A 20,705-nucleotide genomic window follows, 5' to 3' on the forward strand; every position below is an offset into this window, starting at 1 on the left:
TCTCATTTTATAAATGTAGAATCTGAGCCACAAAGGAGTTACGTCAGATGCCCAAAGTCAAACAACTGGTGTACTGTGCAACAAGAATTTGATTCCATACAAATAAGTCACTAAAGTTTGTGCACTTTCCATTATGAATTAATTACTAGGCTAAGAATTATAAATTTGGAATGCTTTGAATGTAGTCTAATAATTAAGGTACTTAATACTAAAAATGCTTTGGAATTCTTCAAATTCTTTTTAATGTAAATCATGAGTTACATGTACATGTCTACACATGCGTGCCCACACACACACACACAAACTATTCTTATTATGTAGTAATATCTCAGATGGAGTCTTACTCCACAATATTAAATGTATTTTTATTGTCCTCTGGGTGATTTAACATTAACACCATGTCATTCCTGTGGAATCTGTCTGAATAACATTTTATTCCAGGGTGGCAAAAGGAAGAGTTTAAGCATTAAATAGAAATAGAAAAGAAGACCATTGGAAGAAGAACAAGTTTTCTTATCAGGCAAGCTTAGATCAATGTATCTTGGTCCTTAATACTTGAAAACACATTCCTTGAGATGGATTTGAATTTCAGTACATTAAAACATTGCTTCTTTGAACTTCAAATTTGCCATTGTATATTCAACAACACTAAGGTATTTTCAACAAGTTGATAAATGTCATTGGTATCTTACTGAGATTGGTCTTAATTACCCTTATAGACATGTGTAAATCTTATGTTTATTATATATATCAATTACAAGACAAAATAGTCTTATATTGTAGGAAAATATGACGTTTAAAAAGCAAAACAACAACAAAAACCTTCTTAAAAAGTAATGGCTATGAACAGTTTTATCTGACATTGAGAAAGAATGAATGGATAATAAGATGAGAAAGCAGTCCTTTCTTTCCTATGTGCAGTTTCTATTCTAAATAAAAATGTAATGATTTTAACTAAAAGAAAGCTTTCTTGGATGTTTTTTCAAAAATTCACAGAAATCAAGGTGAGCAATGGCCTTAAAAATTTCACAACAGATAAATCTTCAAATGGAAAGCCAAATGGAATAAAACCACACATAGTTATTCTTGGCAGTACTAAGAAAAATGCTACATTAAAAACAATTCAGAAAAACAATCCATCCTTACTGTATCAAATAAGGATAAACATTTTCATGGATCTTGAGATTATTATGCTGAGCAAATTAAGTCAGACAGAAAAAGTTAAGAACCATATGATTTCACTAATATGTGGAAAATAACACTGAAAGCAACAAAGGAACAAGACAAACAAAGAAACAAAAACTCATAAATATAGACAGTAGTTTAGGGATTACCAGAGGGTGGGGAGGGGTGGTAGAAGAGGGAAAGGGGGCCAAATATATGGTGATGGAAGGAGAACTAACTCTAGGTGGTGAACACACAATGCAATATATAAATGATGTATTATAGAAATGTACACTTGAAATCTATATAATTTTGCTAACCAATGTCACCCCAATAAATATTAAAAACAGAAACAAAATTTGGGAAGCATAGCAGTAAAATTAAAAAGAAAAAAAAAGCAACTAAACGCCACGTTCGTGGAAAATGGATGGGTGCTTAAATAATATACAAAATCATTTAACAGCTATTTTAATTTAAAAATCCTAAAATAAATATGAAATTTAGGGAAATTCCATGAGAAAGGAACCTGTGTTTGGAGCTAAAGTAAAACTAAGAGCATTTTAGCTAAATAAAATTAAAGAAAAATGACTATGAAACTTATATCTGTTTATTGTGTGAGAAATATTTTTAATGTTCTTTAGGAGTCCATCATTTATTTTTCTTAGTAAATCCAATACATATGGATAATTGATGACTTTAGAAACCATTGATTAATGTATTATTTTACCACGATTTGAAAATCAACCTTATCATATAATAAATTTCAATATTTTTGTGAGTCTTACATAGATGGGAACTCTATTCCCTTTCATTAATCTAACAGTACACAAAATAATAATTATTTAATTACTAACTTTATAATATGTTCTGATATCTCCTAAGTCACATAAATCTGCTTGTCATTTTTAAAAGTTATCAATTTTTATGCATATTACTATTATACAAAGCCAGTACCTCAAATTTATGAAAAAAGTCTATTTTTAGTTTGCTTTCCAATTGAATTTATAGCTTGATTTGAAGAGAACTTCACTTGTAAAATATTTTGTCTTGCCATCAATTAATACAATATAGTTTCTGATTATACAGGATTTTAATAATGTTCTTTATTAAAGTTTTATTAAGTTTTACTATAATACCCTTAAACCTTTCTTGTTAGAATTATTCTCAGTTTCTTTATATTTTTCTTGCTGTTGCAAATCAGTGCATGGTTTATTTCATTTTCCATTAGGTTATAGCTAGAAAGAAGAGATGGTTTTTACGATACTCTTGAACAAACCGATACTATGATTTTAATTTTGGTTCTAAGAGTTTGATAATTGATGCTCTTGGAATTGGGGAATTAAAAATTTTTGTCTGTCTTTATAATATGTATTTTTTCTTCTTTTCTCCTATTTTATTCATTAAAATAGTTCAGGTAAGACAGATTATCAGTGGCAGTAACAGACATTCTTGTTTTTTGTATATAAAATGCTATTGGAATGCCATCTAAAATAAGCTACTTACAGTTTGTTTCTGAAACTGTATCAGTTGTATTCCATTGCTCAGAGGATTATCATGAAGGGGTAATAATTTTTATCTCTATTTTCAATGTAGTCAACAAATATTTATGAAGTGATTACTCTGTGCCAAGCATGACAAAAGAGTTTTCCCAGAATGTAATGAATTACAGTAATAGATTATCTAATGTTTAACTTTTTGTATTGTTGCAATAAAACTTACTAAATTATGCTATACTTTAAAAACACTAATGGTGGCAATATTTAATATTTTACATCTCTATACATAAGTATGATTGAATAATAATTTGCTCTCATTATATTTGGTAACACTTTTGTATTATTAATACGTCTTCCATAAATAGAATTGAAAAAGTTCACATATATTCCCATGTTTTGGGAAAAATGTGAAATAGCATTAATTATATTAAGATACCTAGCTTTTCTATTCAGTTCCTTAGCAATGAACTTTGATTACCAGAATCCTCTGAGTTTGATTAATCCAATTTTTCACTTTCTCTTTCATACTTAGTTTTATGTGTGTCCTTATTCTACTTCATGAAGAGTCTATTTTATTTGTATAGACAACCCATAGTTTTAGCTCTTAACTTCATCTCAATAATCTATCTCAAAGTAGATTTAGGTATGTGGACAGTGTGTATGATGGTTCCTGTCCTCAGATAATTAACTAATTGTTCCAACACATTTTGTTAAAATTTCCTTGCCTTATTTCTTGTCAAAAATAATTTGACCATAACCAAACACACACACACAGACACACACACACAAAGTAAGCATATGAAGTGGTGGACATGTTAATGAACTTGATGAGGGGAGGTCATTAACAATCTATACATATATCACATCATCATGTTGTACACTTTAAATATCTTAAAATTGCATTTGTCTATTTTACCTCTATAAATCTAGGGGGGAAAATCAAACAAACAAACAAAAAATAAGAAAACACCATTTGACCAAATGGGTATGGATATATTTCTTAACTCTCCATACTCATCCATTGATCTGCATGTCTAACTTTTTAGCAAAGCTATCTATAATTGTTGGTGTACAAATTTAAGCTCTGGTTTAATTTGTGTTGAACATATACATCAATTTAGGGAGAACTGACAGTTTAACAAAATAAGTATCCCCACTCATTAGTATGTTATGTCTTCCCATTGAATTTGGTTTTATTTAATTTCTCTCAGGAATATTTTGTGGTTTTTAGAATACAGATCTTAACTTTACCCCAGGGCATTTTATGGTTTAATTTCAATATAGTCCATTGTTAGCATAGCAACACAATCAAATTTTGCATATCGAATTTGTATTTTGTCATATTTCTAAAATAACTTTTTAGTTCTGGCAGGTTTTTGTTTGTTTGTTTGTTTCTTTTTTTCCTTGCAAATTTCTTGGGATTTTTCTATGTATACAATTATATCACATGCTAATTAGGAAAACTGCACTTCTTGTTTTCAAATCTTTATGTATTTATTTTATTTTTAGTTTTTTTATTTTTTTTATTTTTAGTACCTTATTGTAATGAATATAAATAGCAGTACAATGTTAAATAGAAGGGGTAAGAGAACATGTTCTGACCGAATCACCATCCTAGGGAGAAAAGTTTGACATTTTAACAATTTGAGTGATGCTAACCTTAGGTTTTAGTTTTTAATTTTTATGTTTAATGTCTTTTAACAGTTTGAAAAAGTTTTGCATCATTTCTATCACTTCTAGTTTTCTGAGTATTTTTATCAAAACAGAATGCCGTCAATAATTTTTATATGCATTCAAATGTTCATATAATATATTTTGACCATCCTAAATTTCTTTTTAAATCTGATTCACCCTTTTAAAATTTTAAGGTGTTGCAAGTGATTATCGCTTAATAATTAACAGAGTCACTACAGTGTTGTTAATAGACAGACATGAGGCAACAGTTTTGGAGATGGGAAATGGAGGTGCCTGATTTGAATTGCTAAGTCTTTTGGACAATCAGACCAGTAATGCCAGCTCTTGTATTGTGGACTACACTCACCCCTAGTATCGCCAAGTCCTTTGAAATTTTTCACTTTCCTAATTGGTTTTCAAGACCAAAAGGCAACACCTGCAGGAAATTCTGTCAATGATTACACACATTTATATTTGGTTTATATAAGTGACTAAATAGACAGATAAAAGTTTCAGAAACCTACTCTTACCGTTCCTCTCAAATAAGGTATGTAATTTTAATAAACTTATTTTAGGAACATATTTTAACAACAGAGAGCTGCTTTTAGCTTTGGACTGAAGTTTGAATGCTTTTTGTTTTGAGGAAAATTGTGTGTGGATGCGTGTATCATTATGTAGTATCAATTTCCTCCACCATTACCACCAACTTAGGTGTCTCTCTATGATCAATTGTAGTGACATATTGTAGTCTTCCCACAAAAAAAATAAAAAAAAATAAACATACATATACATTCATATATATGCAAGCACATCTGTGTGTGTGTGTGTGTGTGTGTGTGTGTTTTCTAGCCAGCCAAGCACAGATTGGTGTGTGTTCTTACTTCTGGTCTTCTCTAGTTTTCCCTTTACTATTCATCTGGAATCATTAACATTCTCAACTTCGTTACATCTTTCTATCTACCAATAAAAAATATCATTAGTTTTGAATTTATAACATATTATAGTTATAGCTCATACTGTCCTTCTGACAAATTGCAGACACTTTCTAAATAAAAGTTCTCTTCATAACAGGTACAAGGAAAATGAACATAGAGATATAAGAGTTTCTAAATATAATACAAGTATAATACCAAGGTTCTACTACAATGAAACTTAAACAGCAATAAGAAAAGGATGGAAAAATAAATAAACACATACGAACGTATATAATGATGATATTCTTAAAGACAAAGTCTATGAGGTTATAATTTTAGAAAATGCTACTTTTCTTTTTTAAGGGGTCTTTTATCCAATTTTAGCCATCAGTGTACACCCTTTGTCCTCATGGCTCTGCACCTTGGCCCAGCTTCCAGATGCCAGCACCGCCTTGTCTTTGCCAGAGGGCTTTCTGTGGTCTCTGAAGTCCACATTGATGCCTGAAGCACCAGGGAATTAATGTGCCTCAAAAATAGTCTTTAACAAAAGACTATTGGGAATTGACATATGCATTCTTCAGCTCCTTTGCACAGCCAATGAAATACTTTTGGGATGCAGATTTACTCTACCATCCAATAGTTCTCCAGTGGGATAAAGCCCCTGTTACCCTCAATTGCAAAGTACTGGATAGCTAACTTTTCAAACTACCTTTTCCCCCACTGTCTCACTTTCTCACTTCCTTACTATTTGGGTCTTGGAATTACCTTCAGCATAAACTACTTTCATTGGAAACTCTGTCTCAGATTCTACGTTAGGGGTAAGTTATTTAAGAAAGCTGATGCTATAAAAAGCTACAGGGAGTCGAGTGTCAGAATGAGATTCAAGAATTAGGCCATTTTCCTAGGGATATCTATAAGTACCCCTTTGCTGGTGTTAAGTGGAGGTTTTGATCTCACCAGCATAGCTACTAAAAACCTAAGGATGATGAATTAGGAGGGGATGAACTGGGTCATCTGTGTTATCTGTGTTATCTCTAGAATTGAAGACCTGTGGAGACAATGGCATTTCCAAGGACTCTGGAGTCATTTTTCGGCAGTTAACTGCCATGGATGCACTAAAGGAATAAAATTACAAACTCAATCTACTCAATTGTCACCTTCAGGCACAAGGTGAAAACCAGAAGTTTCCCTGGCAACATTTAGAGACCTTTATCTCCTGTAGTTAAGGGGCAGATTGTGCTAGAGAAACAGTCACAAAGCTTGATTGTGAAAATAAAGTAATAGAATTAAAAAGAGAAGGCTGAACTGAGAAGGTCAACAATCCTCCTACACTGAAGTAGAAGTCTGCATCCTGAGAGGGTCGCTGGGACATTGAATAGAGGCATCACGTTCGATGTGCTTGAGGACCCTGAACCCCAGAATCCCATGAACTTTCTGATGGAGAAGTGGCCCACTAACATTCGTTAGAGATTAAAAACTTCCCTCGCACGGAGATGTCGTAAAGGCCCAGGAGATGGTGTTTTCCATTCTCAACATCTACTCCTCCTTCCCTCATTGCTTCTACACCAACAACTAGTGTGAAGTCACAGCAAGGCCCAAGAGGGAAGTAGTATCACAACTTCAGCAGAAAGGGGCTTTCCACCAAAATGATGTCAGACCTAGCTAATAACATGTTGTTAATGGATATTTAGGGTTCAGGGAGAAGAGGCAGAGGACATAAAGAGATGAGAGAGTGTGCGCTGATTTGTGGGTCCTCTCTTACAACTTATCTTTCATGACGTGGCAAGAACACCTGAAACTGACCCTGAAATATGCTACAGGAATTGTTCCCTGAAGCTTGAGAAAGTAAGGGAGAGATGATCAAACTATCTTGGACTAGCATTGTGGGAGGAATCAAAAGGGTTCAGAAAATAGTAGTGTCTTAGTCATTTTGGGCTGCTATGACAAAATATCATTAGCTGAGTGTCTCATCAACAATGTGAATTTATTTCTCATGGTTCTAAAAGCTAGAAGTCCGAGGTCAGGGTGCCAGCACAGTCAAGTTCTGGTGAGAACCATTTTCCACATTGCAGACAGCTTGCTTATGGTATCCTTACATGGCTGAGAGCAGAGACATGAAGGAAGGTCTCTCATAAACTCATTCAAACACTAATCCCATTCATGAGGGATCCACCCTCGTGACCTTATCTAACCCTAATCAACTCCCAAAGGCCCCACCTCCTAATATCTTTACACTAGGGATTAGGATTTCAACTGATACATTTGGGGGGAACACAGACATTCAGTTATAGCAATTAGGCATAGTACAGTGGATTTATTAAGTAAAATATGGAACCCACTAGATGATCATATTCCCTGGAAGGGCCCATGGAACAATCCCTTTACTAAAGCAATGAGGAATGTGTACTGAGGTGGATACTGGCACCACTGAGAAGCTCAGTGGTATTCTTTATTGGCCAGGCTAGAAGGGAAAAAAAAAAAAAAAAAAAAAAATATATATATATATAAATCACTGTAGAACTGGGTTTCTCAGTATGAAAAGGTGATGCTAGCCCCGGTGACTGCATTAACCCTTCAAAGTCAAGGTTGGCATAACTGTCAAATAAGCAACAAGACCAGAATGGCAAAGGGACCCCTGGCCCGACATGGTCTGTGGTGATGGCTAATGGATCAGGGGGAATCTAGAAGCAAGGTAAATAGACAAACAGGATGTTGTTTGATCTATGTAACCAAAAGTAATGAAGAACAGGTGGGCTGATGGCTAATGTCACCCACCACAATGGGAAAAACAAACAAACAAACAAACAAAACTATGACTCTTCAACCAGTTTTCAGGCCTGCAAGAATTCTCAGACTCAGAACTCATCAATGGAAGGAGGCAGCTCTTTTTACACTTTGCCATAGCATATGAATTATGAACAGTAGTCATTCCTCCATTTCTCCCTGCAGCTGTTTACCAGAGAAAGTACACTACAGAAAGGAAACTAGACTACCACATATGGGACTGAGGTAACCCTGGGAAATCCATCATGGCCCTGGTATTAGTGGGGGCTATGGAAGTCAGGTAATAAATGGAGTTGTAGCCACATCCATATCAGATTATCCACTGAGTCTCCAGAACCCATCCTGTAAGATGTAGTCCTGAGTTCTGACTGATGATTAAAATGAGTATACTTCATATGTGGAAAAGTCCTCCCTCATTTTAGTTTTCTACCTGTGAAATAACAGTCATAATAATAGGCAAGACCAAATAGAAGGCCCTGAAACTGGACCCGTTCCACTTTTATCCCAGGCCAAGATAATAAATCAGAATCGATACTGAGTCCTGGGTGTAGTAGTAGAGACTAACAACCTCTCAGAGACTTACAGGACTCACAGGTGTTGATCCCCATCACATCCCTGTTTATTTAACTGGTCTGGCCCCTGGTGACACGAGACAGATAATGTCAGATGCCAGTGAGAAACTGTACATTGAACACAGTGGTAGCCCAAATAGCAACTACTGGTGGGATGTGCTTCTCTTTACTTGACTGGATCGACACACCCTCTGGCACTTCACATGTAGCTATTGATTGCATAAATGAATGCCTTCTAATCTCTATCAGTAGGGAGAATCAGCAGTTTCCATTCACTTGGAACAGATAGAGTTGTACATTCATGTTCTCAGCTTCACGAGCAATAATCACAAGGGACCTGGATCAGCTGAAGTGCTGGTTGCAGATGGGGCTTCTAGAGGGGGCTAGAAGGAGCAGCAGGGGAGGCAGATAATGAATACCAGCTACTGTAAAAGACTAGCTTGCGCCACTCATATTCCTGTTATAAGGGTGTTTTTATGTTTGTTTCTTTGTTTAAAACAACTGAGCAACTCTTTAAGAAATAGGCAACAGGGTAGAGAAAACACAAGGTGAGGAATGCATGTTTGGAATAGAGCAAGTATGTGTCCAAGAGGGGGATAACCCTGAATACATGTTTTATTTATGCTGTTTTACACTGACTTCTAAGTTCCCTAACAGGATCACAGGTTCCTGTTATCCCCCAGGATAAAAAGTGTCCTTCGGTGGATGATTAGATAAAGAATCTGTGGTATATATACAAAATGGAATACTATTCTGCCATAAGAAAAGACGAAATAGTGCTATTAGCAAAAACATGGATGGATCTTGAGATTATTATGCTAAGCGAAATAAATCAGACAGAAAAAGTCGAGAATTATATGATTTCACTGATATGTGGCATATAAAACTGAAAACAACAAAGGAACAAGACAAACAAATGAAGAAACAAAAACTCATAGACAGAGACAATAGTTTAGTGGTTACTACAGGGTAAGGGGGGAGGGGTTGTTAGATGAGGGTAAACAGGGTCAAACATACGGTGACGGAAGGAAAATTGACTCTGGGTGGTGAACATACAACATGATATATAGATGATGTATTACAGAATTGTGCACTTGAAACCCACGTAATTTTACTAACAATTGTCACCCCAATAAACTTTAATTTTTTTAAAAAGAAAGCTTGCTTTAAACAAACCCATTTCTGGCTTTGTTTCCTTCCTTATTTCACTTCTCAACTTCACTACTGGTGTATCCTAGGATACCTCTGAAATCAACTACTTTAATTTGAATCCTTCTCTCCAGGTCTGCTTCTGATAGAACCAAAACTAAGACATCAAGGATCAGTAAAGAAGAGCAAAACACTGAAAGTGGAGAAATGTGCCCTGTAAATCTTAAAAGCACCTGTTGAGAAAAAAACATCAAAAAGGTATTCTTATAACTGCCTTTAACTCTGGTGAGGTAATCAATACCCTCTATTATAGTCGCCTGTTTCTGGCTTGAATTTCTAGTTATATCAAACCCTTAGAATATTTAACATGGTTTCTATAAATAATGATTAAATAAGTGATTAAAAATCTTAAAATATATTTTGAAAAGATATAAACCTTCAGTAAAATCTGAAGGATCAAAGCAGATGGAAGAGAAGGTAGAAAGATAACCTTTTCAGGCTTACTGAAATAATTAGTGGGGTTATCGATACATCTATATAGCTTCTATGTTTTGTGAAATTGTATGTAATTATTGCCACATATCCCCCTTTCATTTCTCATATGTTTGGATTCCCCAGTTATGTTACTGAATTATTTTAATTATTTAACCCTCTTTTTTCCTAGGACTTGAAAAAATTTCTCAAGCAGATTTTAATTATAAAGAATAAAAACATTATAAAATGACTATACTTATAAAATAATTCTAGGAAATGTTTTAATCATCCCTCTATACTTGGAAGAAAGCTTTGATCCCAGCCTAGTGACTTTCTTGATTTGTAATCTCATTCTAGTCTTCATGTTGGTCAGTTTCACCCTCTTAGGGTTACCAAGAGAGCTAAGTAAGATCAGAGAGGTCCCCAATACAGTGGCTTCTATGTTACAGACCCCAGCCAAGTTCAAGTGCTGTTCTTCTCCCCCTTAATCATCCTAAAAAAGTCATAGCTCTCTATTACTAAGAGAGAATTTATTTAAACAATATCACCATACATAGTTATGACAATATTATTGACTATATTCCTTATGCTGTACCCTACATCCCCATGACTACTATGTAACAACAAATTTGTGCTTCTTAATCCCTTCCCCTTTTCACCTCCCGATAACCTCCCTCCCATCTTAAAGAAGGAATTAAAATTCCTTGTAATACTGGTTTGGTGGTGATGAACTCTAGCTTTTTCTTGTCTGGGAAGCTCTTTAGCTGTCCTTTAATTTTAAATGATAGCTTTGCTAGATCTATCAGAGTGATAAACGGGAATGGGGTTCGGTGCAGGGTGAAAAAGGTGAAGGTATTAATACAAATTGGTGTTGTAAAATAGTCATGGGGATGTAAAGTACAGGGAATATAATCAATAATATGGTGATAACTATGTATACTGCCAAGTGGTAGTAGTCAGGGGGATCACTTCCTAAATTATACAAATGTCTACCCTATTCTATACACTTGAAACTATATAAAATAATACTGATATCAACTCTAATTGAAAAATGTACAAGGGGGGAGATCAATAATATTGTGATAGCGTGGTACAGTGTCAGATGGTTGCTGGACTTATCATGGTAATCACTTCTTTAGCATAGGGTATAACCAATAATGTGCTAATAACTCTGGATAGTGCTAGGTGGGTACTGTTGAATAACTATGATGAACACCTGAAACTAATACAACATTGTATGCTAGCTGTATTTTAATAAAATAAAATAAAATCTTAAAAAAAAATAACAACAGCCAAACCAATAGTAGAGCCTTGGTTTAAATATGAATTGACTTGGTGAGGTGATACCTAAGTTTTGGCCTACAACATCTATAGGGCAATTCTTTACCAAGCCAATACGTGAAAACACATTCACTCTCCTATTTACATTGTGAAATAGTATCTCTTTTTTTTTTTTGAGTCTTCTCACTCATCCCATGTAATCTTAAAGCCATTACCCTTCACATCTCATATGCTAGCCCTGTGCTTTGGCTCAAGGCCATAAAGTATGAAAAAAAGGAATTCATTGGATGATGAGTGTCCTCATTGTAACGTTTCATTCTATGTAACCAAAGAGAACTGAATACTGTAGAAAAACATATTTTGCTGCAGTTATTTCAACTGAATAAGCACAGTTTTAACATGAATCCATTAAAAAACCACTTTGGTTCTGGGAAACTGAGTATTAGAAATATGATGAGCATATTGGAGTAAGTTCAAAACTGAACATCAGGAGTAATTAAGGGAATGGAGAGATTGATTTATGAGAAAAGATTAAAAGAGCTCAATCTGTTTAGCTTGGCTAACAGACAACTAAGTAGGGGATATGGTAATTGTTTACAAGTACTTACAGGATGTAAATATCAAGGCTGGAGAAGAAATGTGCAGGCTGAGATCAGAAAGCCTGAATCACTCCAAGTTAATAAAGAGAAAATTTAGGTTGACTGCCATCCAAAGTTTGGTGATAGCTAAGGCTTTTCAGCAGGAATTGTCTCTTAGAGAAAATAGAAAAACAGATTTTGGGGCTTATTTAAATATGCGATAGCCTTTGTGAATCTATAGCTGCTGCACACTTATCATCAGCAGTATTAGAGAAGTATTGAAGTCATATCATTGTGTGCATGGAGATGGCTTTCTATGCTATTCACACAAACAGCGGTACTTTAGAGACATTTTGTAAAGATAAAACTCTAACAAATATAAACACAATATATGTAGAGACACACCATTATTATTTAAAACAAAGAAAGAAGCCACTTCTTCTTTAGTGTTTAAAATTTTTCTTTAGCCCAAATTATGATGTGGTGTGGTAATTGAAAAAACTGCTTGCAAATTCATATGTATCGATTAAAATATAGTAATGTTTTATCATGTTTATTCATATAAACATGCAATCCATACAGATATTCATATCAGATTTTCAGTGTTATTAATGTACCAATGTATATTTTAAATTAGTAGAAATAAGAAATTCACAGCAATTCATTATGTGCATTTAAAGTTAGTTTTTTAGAAAAAAAATTAATGAGCATTAGGCTACCGAAATAGCTCACAGAAATGTGTTGTGATTATGTGATTTGAATACAAAATAATCATAAAATTCATTTTTAACAAAAACAATTTGATAAATACTAATCCTTTAACATTAGTAGAGAGCATCTATACATTTTTACATGTATACATGCCATATATATTGTATCTATCATCTCTCTAGCTCTCTCTCTCGCTCCCCCAACCCCAAGTAGAAATGTAGTTTTATATTTCTCTATAAAGCAAACACAGTTGTCCAATAATTTTTCTTTCGTATAGTCCCCATTCTTCTAGGTTTTGTAGGAAATAAATGATTTAGAAGCCATTTCTCTATCCTTCATATTTTTTTAAATATTATTTAGGAATATTAGAATTAAACGTGTGCAAATTGAGGAAGCTGCTGAAGTGAAATATAAATTCTACTTTTTGGTATAGATTAGATTTTAAATGAATAATTTCATAGTTTTTATATCTAAACTGTAATTATAAATGTGTTCATTTACAACGTGCGCTTTAGTAACGTACCTTTTACTCTAACTGGAAGCTTTAATTTGACCTAAATAACCTATTGCATACATATCTATTGCCTAACATTTCTTCTACCTCTGAATCCGTATATGTGCTACTTATCTATTAGCTGCTCAGGGAAGTTAGAGGAATCAAGGTGCACACATACACACACACACACACACACACACACACACACACACACTGTAGTTTGAATCCTTGCTACCCTTGAGATTTTCTCCCCAAATGAAAATGTACTACTTTTCAAAACAGACACAAAGAATGGGAGTATATTTGTGTATATAATTTGTAAAGGAATCAAAGTAAATAAAGTGGTTTGTGAAATGCACAAAAGCATTCCTTTAGGAAAACTGTGTATAGATAAAAACAGCCTTGCAATTTTATATAAAATAAATTACAATTTAGGTCCTGAGTTGTTACATTACCATAGAAAATAGTATGCTGATCTTTTAAGTACTCAAGATGTTTAGTAAACATGCACGTATTACTGAATTATAAAATTACATGTATTGTTTTCTTGTAGATGAACATATAAATTGAACAGCATAGTGCAAAAAGAGTATCTATAATGCCAAAATGAAAACTTATGAATACATTTGGCATATGACAGAATTATATTAGAATATGAAAGGACAAAGAACTAGCAGAATTTCTAAATGTAAATGAAGATCTGTAGAAATTCATTTTTCTTATAAGCTATAGACATTTAACTAATTTAGATACATTAAAACGGGTATTTAACACATTCATAATATTACTAGGCCATCTGATCTCACTTCTTACATGTCCCTGGGAACCTTTTGCAACAATATTACACAAAAATCATCTCTCTATAATTAAGGATGCATTTTTGAAGTATCATCATTACTCTATTAAAGTTAATACTGCCATAATGTCCAATCAAAACTTGATTTATGTTAGATTATATGTCCAGCATCATGCTTTCTCAAATATTCTGGAATCCTTCTGGATTAATTTATCTTCATGGGAAGAAAACAAATAATGTCATTTTTACTACAAAGGGTGAAGATTGTAACTCTAAATTCTAACAAAATTGTTGCTGGAGCAAAATTAGATTACTGCCTAATTTTTATCAATTGCTCCCAAGAATCTAAAAATGTTGAGTAAAGAATGAAAATGTTCATTCCTAGAACAGAGTTAATCCCTAAGTATTTAACAAAATTTAATATTATTATATTGAAGGCAAATGTCCTAGGACTGTAGATAGTTTTAGACCATTGCTGGGTTATGATGAAAGAGTCAGGATTGTCTAAAAGTCATTCTGGGTTGCCTGGACCATGAGTCAACAGAAACTAGGGGCTTTACCTTCTCCCAGCATGAAGATGAGGACTCAGAGGCAACTTCTTACAGGATAGAGATTCTAATCCTTTGCCTGAAGGCTGTTCCCATGAGCTCTATGTTTTTCAGGAAGTCGGCTTTCTGAGATATTACAGGTGATCTGCTGCCACATAAACACAGACTGCCAACTGGTCAAGTAGTCCTTTCAAATTCTGACTGGCAGTGTGCTCCTATGCTCACGTTATAAGTATGGAGAGCAATAGGAGTGATGTATCTAGCAATGTATCATGGTCTGGGTACTCCTCTCCATGGATAAAACGAGAAAAGGGGGGTGGAACTTATTCCTTCTCTTGCTGACCCTACTCATGGAAGTTTTCCTAATGAAGCTTGTTTCTTACACCATACCATGCAACACTGCAGAATTTGTTCCAAGCTCTTTGCTAATGACCTCAAGAAGGCCACCTTCTAATGACAAAAATGAAGATCTCAAAGGTATATGTGTAAAGAATGTGATTGGGAAAGCCTAGATCATCCAAAAAAATCATTTCATAAATTGGAATGCAAACCTGATATGCAGAAGAATGATGACTGCTATCAATAAATATCCAGTTGACATTTTTTGACTTGAAAACACATGTATCTCCTTTATATCCACTTTTAGGTTGGAGCAACATCTACTATTTCTCAAGGAGGAAAATGTGCCCTAGAATGCACCCCGCAGGTGCAGTTTACTCCAACTATCTGCAAGTCCAGAACTGGGTCACATGACCAAATCTACCAACACAAGAGTCTGGAAAATATATATTGATTTATTATCCTCTATTGTGAAAGGGGATAAGTGATAAGGGACATAGACATAACTGTTTTGCAGCCAGTAATCAATGTCCACTTCTTGTATTGCTATTTCAACTGGGTTTCTGGAAAGAACAGATAAACTCACATGTTTATTCTGTCATGTTAAACTTGGGCCATGGGTCTAAATACACTTCCTGAGATATCTCAACACTGCCTTTTATAGTTAGGGTATGAGGATACTAGATGTCATTCCAACAGATTGAAGTTGTATATCATCACATGAAACAGGATCTCTCTGCCAAGCAATATTGTGAAAAGATAAGGTAAGAGATGGTGCAATTTCTGTAGGTCCATATCTTCTCCATGCTGGACCAACACTGGAGGGGTCTTAGATGTTCATGGCCCAAGGCAACATGATCCCTTCAGTATCCTCAAGCCAGTGTCTCTCTGGCATCTATGCTTTGCTTGGGCCTCTGGATTAGTGAGAATCCTGAGAGCCCCAGGCTTAACACCCATCCTCACCTGGTCATCAGGAAGTCATCCTGTCTGAGCCCTAGAAATTTATCAGAGGTGTTATCACTGAGTTGGGAGTGGGTGATTAGTACACGGAACCCATTGAAACCTGATATATGATAAGGTCCATGTAAATATTTCCCTATCAACTCTGGCTTCAGTTTGAACGTTTGAATTTTTAAAGCTGGAACACATCACTTCCTCCTTCTATTTGTTCTAATTCCAGGATCACAGGTGTTCATAGGATCACTCCTGCGCACTTCTTCACACTAACTTGATTGTGTCTTTTTATTCTGAAAAGGCTTCACCTGGGAGTGACCCATAAATAATCATTAGCCCTGATCTCTCTCTCTCTGTTTCTCTTTTTTTCAGCTTTGTTGATGTAGAATTGAAAAAATATAAATTGTATGTATTTAAGACATACAAGATGTTTTGATATACATATACATTTTGAAATGTTTAGCACATTAGCTAAGACACTCATAACCACACATAGTTGTCTTTTTTTATTATTAAAGTTTATGGGGGTGACTATTGTTGTCTATCGAATGTGTGTGAGAGTACGTAAGATCTACCCTCTTAGCATATTTCAAGTATATGATACAGTATTGTTAACTATAGTTGCCATGTTGTAGATTTGATCTCCAGTACTTTTCTTCCTGCATAACTAAAACTGTATACCCTTTGACCAACATTCCCTCATTCTCCATTTTCCACTTTCCAGTCCCTGGTAACTACCATTCTATTCCCTGCTAATACTGATTACTCAGTGCCTCATGCCAAGCAGATTCATTATATGCCTTTGGAATATCTTGGAATTGATTTATTTAGCTATGAAGGAATCAGAACTATGACTGCCAAGCAAAACTATTGGGTCACAGAAAAATTATATTTAACAGTTCAGTTCAATAGTACAGAACACATGAGAGGAAATCAGAGAAAAGTGAAGAGCAAATAAAAATAAGTGTATATATGAATGTGTTTTACCCTATTCCACAAGATCTAGCCAACACTAAATCACAGAGGGAGACAGCTGTGAAAAGAACATTGGAATTGGAACGAGAGTTCTTTGGTCACCCACCCTTATACCACCACATGTGTATGATATTGGACATATTATTTCAACTTTCTGAGCCTCGTATCCTGCTGAGCCTTTCTGAGTTTTGAGATAACGCACACAAAAGAGATTTGTAAACCAAAGTTTGACACATCTGTAAGGTATTCTAACACACTTCTGACTTATTATTAATATAACCCGCCAAGATGACATTGTATCTTCTTATCATACTTTCCCTCAAGAATTAAAGGAACATCATTTATCTTCTTTCACCAAGGTCCAAGAAAGGAAGATTATAATAGATATAAAAAGTGAAGAAAGAAAAAAAAAGTTTTCAAATTGAAATTACACATTTGTAGGGGGAAAAAAAAAAGCCAAAATACAAGAAAGATAAAACACTTTGGATTATTGCTTCTGTTGTTGGAGGGTGAGAATAAGGTCAAAGATTTTAAAACCAAAGCCTCCTCAGAGACTGACAGGCCAACCAGACTATCACATCTGGTTAAGCTCAGTGGCTCACATGGCTGTGGTACATTGACAAGTTTTCAAAACTACCAAATAGAAATGAATCTGTTTTAGTTAAGTCTGGATAATAGCATGTGGATTATCCCTTTGCTGACCATGCTTTGTTGACATAAACAGTGTCATAGTTTACACTAGCCCAACTGCAGCTAGCAAGGGGGGGGAAATAACTTTTAAGTTTATTAATGACTTCCTTTTCTCAGAGAAGGTGTGGAACACCAAGATCATGAAGGCAGAATTCTTCCCATTTAGACAGAATCTGCATATTTGTTGAAAGGAAAATGAGAATGAAGAGCACAGAAGGTGCTGTGTGGAATGAAGTGAACACTAGGATGACATGAACTGGACATTTAAATCTCTAAAAGATGAAATAGAACCAAGTTTTAGTAATTGCTCTAATATTGATTATTAACCGAATATTAATATTAACTGAATATTCTCTTCTACAGAGTAAGTATGTTACTTGATCTAACATTTGAAACAGAGCTTTTATTACGTGGGATTCCAACACCATGTGGGTGGCCTTACCAATTGTGTGTGAGGAGAACATACCTTCAGAAGAAAAAGGCTAACACAGATAGTAGTTTGCACTTCATGAGAAAATTCATAGCAGCAGCAAATAACTATTGCGTGGCAAATACAAATAACAACTAAGAATAAACTGAATAAGCCACTGTCAACATCTGCACAGAGTGCAATCTATTCTGGGGAGAAATGGTGTTAGATGGTGGTGGTCTTTGCTGTCCAGCACTCATTTGTTCTCCTTCCTGTTAAGAGCCCCCCGATTTTCAAACATTTATTTTTTGAGCCAGGTGGTTTTCAGAGGGTTTGCCCCATAGATAGCTGAGAGTGGCCCTGATTAAAACTCAAATCAATCAGCAAGGCACATCCTTTTAGCCACAGGTTAATTTGTTTGTGGAGCAACATGCAGTCACAGTCAATGAAATATCCTGGGATATTTATTGATAACTGAAAGTAATCTTACTCTTTCTTCTACAGGCACTCCTGAGGGAAACACTCACTCTTACGTTGGACATCGTGGGTAAGAGTGAGAACCTGAGACCAAGGATACTGACAACAACCTGAAGATAACAATATACTTACCAGGAGACTACTATGATCAATAAGTAAGAAAACATATTTCTATAACAATAATCAGATTATTTTTTTACATAACAAATAGTACTAAATTTGGTAGGACCAGGAATACAAATTAGTTCAACCACAATAGAAAACAGTTTGGTAGTATTAAGTATAGTAAAAAATTCCACTTCTAGCTGTCTAACCTAAGGAATCTGTGCCTACAAGTAAAGGGAGATTTTCACATTAGTGTTCAGAATAGCACCCTTTATAATGGCAAAAAATATAGAAATCTCAAGTAATTCTAACAGATTTTGGGTAAATGAATTGTGTTTTGTTTATGCAGTAGAATATTCCAGAACTTAAAAAAAAAAAGTGAGTCAACATGCATAAGTAACAACAATGTTGAGCGACAAAATCAAATTGTAACTCTTCCATGTGTTAATCGATATTTTATGCCAATAATAAAAAGCTATAATATGTACAGTTTACAAATGAAAAATATTAACTCAGGTGTTCACCTGGGGAGGCTGGTGGAGGTAGGAGATAAAAGAGTTTTAGTGGTGTCTGTAATGTTTCATGTCTAAAAAGCAGAGAAACTCAAAAACAAAGATAGCACAGTGTTAACATCTGTTTAATCTTGGGAGTTGGAGTTCAGGGGTCTGTTATTTTTCTGTATCTTTTCCATATGTTTAAAGTGGTTTGTAATTAAAATAAAACACGGATGAGTAGGAATTAGTCTGGTAGAAAAAGAGTAAAAATGCACTGTAGGCATAAGGAAGCAAAGAAATTAGGAAGCCCTAAAAGAAGAGCATAGCTTCAGAGAACCACAATTAATTTGGTGTGGCTTTTGTCTAAAACACCAGTGAAAAATTAGGAGAGGATATGGATAAATAAAGTGGATCAGTGCTTCATAATAAAAGGCTCCAGAGTGTTATTCTACCAAATTTGGACTTCATCCTATGGGCCAGTGTGGTAGGCAGAACAATGGTCTCCCAAAGCTGTCCAAGTCCTAATCAAGTCATGAAAGAAACTTAAGTCCATATTACTAAGTGAAAGAAGCCAATATGAAAAGACTATACTGTGCATGATTCTAATTGTATGAAATTCTGGAAAAGACAAAACTATGGAGACTGTTAAAATAATATGTGAATATGAGACATTACATGGCAAAAAGGATTATGCAGATGTGATTAAGTCAAGGATCCTAAAATGAAGAAATTTTATTGGATCTTCTGGACGGGACCAGTGTAATCATAAGGGTCTTTAATAAGAGGAAACAGGAGAGTCAGGGCAGGGAAAGAGATATAATGACAATGTTAGTAGATCTCTAAGTGATGCTGGAGCCTGAGCCAAGAAATATGGGCTGCCTCTAGAAGTGGGAGAAGCCAAGGCATTCTCCCCTAGAACCCCAGAAAGCAGTCCTGCCAAGCTATTTTAGAGTTCTTACTTCCAGAACAGCAGGACGACACATTTTTGTTGTTTTAAGTCACTAGGTTTGTGGTCATTTTTATACCAGCAATAGAAAACTAGTACAGTAGGGATGGTGAAATCTTGACCCATGGAGGAACAAATAGAGGGTCCCTCAATGTGTGTGTGTGGCAGCATGGGGGTTTCTGGAGAAGGCAACCACTTCTGTGGTATTGCTGTTTATATCATTACAAAGGAATAATATTTACTGTATATATTGGTTGAAGAGAAATCAGAGAATGATATTCTCAGGATTTACCCATCCTGCTGTTGAAGAAGAAGAAATACTGATGATTCTACTTATATGAGGAACCTAAAATAGTCAGACACATATAAACACAGAGTAGAGTGGTTGTGACCAGAAGCTCGAGTAAGGGGGAGGTGAGAAGTTGTTGTTCAAGAGATATAAAGTTTCAGTTATGCAAAATGATGAAGTTCTAAAGACCTTCTGTACTTCATTGTACCTATACATAACAATACTGTATTCTATACTTAAACATTTGTTAAGAGGGTAGATATCATGTCAAGTGTACTTACCAAAATAAATAAAGAAGAAATAAAGCAATCAGAGAAAAAAACAAATAAGCAAACAAGCCAAAATTAAAACTCAGGTGCCTTGGTTCAGTATAAAATGGATATGTACAAA

Source organism: Rhinolophus sinicus, chromosome 16 (genome assembly GCF_057876585.1).
Source record: "Rhinolophus sinicus isolate RSI-liver-muscle chromosome 16, RSI-T2T, whole genome shotgun sequence".
Lineage (NCBI taxonomy): Eukaryota > Metazoa > Chordata > Mammalia > Chiroptera > Rhinolophidae > Rhinolophus > Rhinolophus sinicus.